The sequence below is a fragment of the Schistocerca americana genome, chromosome 3 (genome assembly GCF_021461395.2).
Source record: "Schistocerca americana isolate TAMUIC-IGC-003095 chromosome 3, iqSchAmer2.1, whole genome shotgun sequence".
Classification (NCBI taxonomy): Eukaryota; Metazoa; Arthropoda; class Insecta; order Orthoptera; family Acrididae; genus Schistocerca; species Schistocerca americana.
The window spans coordinates 809,065,073-809,066,294 of NC_060121.1; positions in this window are offsets into that span (position 1 = coordinate 809,065,073).

Sequence of the window (1,222 nt, forward strand, 5' to 3'; positions counted from 1 at the left end):
TACCACATCTGAAAATTTTTAATGATTAATGAAAAGCTCCCCAACTGTGTAATTAATGTACTACGACCGGTTTCGTCTTACAATATTTTCAGGATCCCGAGTTGAATTAAAGTTCATGATATACACGATGTAGTTGACGTAGGTAGTGTTAAAGCTCAGAAACAGTGTTTGTGGTCATTGCTTCTGGACTTGGTCTGTAACATTACGTACGACAAGCAGATCATTTATATCATGTATTATGCATGACTTGCTAACTTGAAGGTATTCTAAGGCCGAAACCGGTCGTAGTACAAGAAGCGTTTAATTACTGAGCTGGCTTATGTTAACCTCTTTAATTCGCTTACTAGTACTGGGACGGAGTTGAGGTTCGAGCTGGACACACATGTACTCTGTCCGGGGTGGCGCATCTAAACATCACACAGGCAATTCAGAGACTCACGTGTCACATGTGAACGAATATTGCCTTGCTGAAACAGGGTATTACGGTACTGTTGCATGGGAGGTATCACATGAGGAAGCGTGATGTCTGCGATAAGCTATTTTTGCGTCACAGTTCCGTCAAATCATAGCTAGACGTGATCTTGGGTCAGTCACGAAGGCTCCCCACACCCAAACGCTAGCAGTAACACGGCTGTGGATTTTCCAAAGCATTGAATCAAACAGATCTCTCCGCAGATCGTTACCATACTCGCCTACGATGGCCATCCGGGGTGCTGTACAGTAGACAACATTCATCAGCAGGCCGTGCTTCCCGTTCACAGCACCAACACAAAAGCGGTCATTTGTATTGTGGCGTCAACGGCAGTCTACGCATGGGACGGTAATTCCCTAGTCCGACTGCTGCTTGTCTCGAACCAACATTGAGAGAAGACGCAGAATGGTGCAGGCAGTCCACTACTTGCTCTTAGATGGCGGGTGCTGATGTGACGGAGTTACGTTGTGCTAAGTATTCAGTGCGGTCATCCTCCCTTGTGGTTCCCCGAGATGATCAAATGGAGCCTTGACGACTGGTATGCCTCCACTCATGTTCTCATGCAGTCCAACATCACCCCTCTGTCACATCCGAATGACACACAAATCTGGATCATGCATGAACCCACCAGCCAGCCACATACATATCCAGAATGGTGCCCCTTTCAAACTGTGTCAGATGCTGATAATGCTATCTTACACAAGTACCAGGCATCTCTGTTTTGTTCGCTTAATATCTGACGTTGTTGAC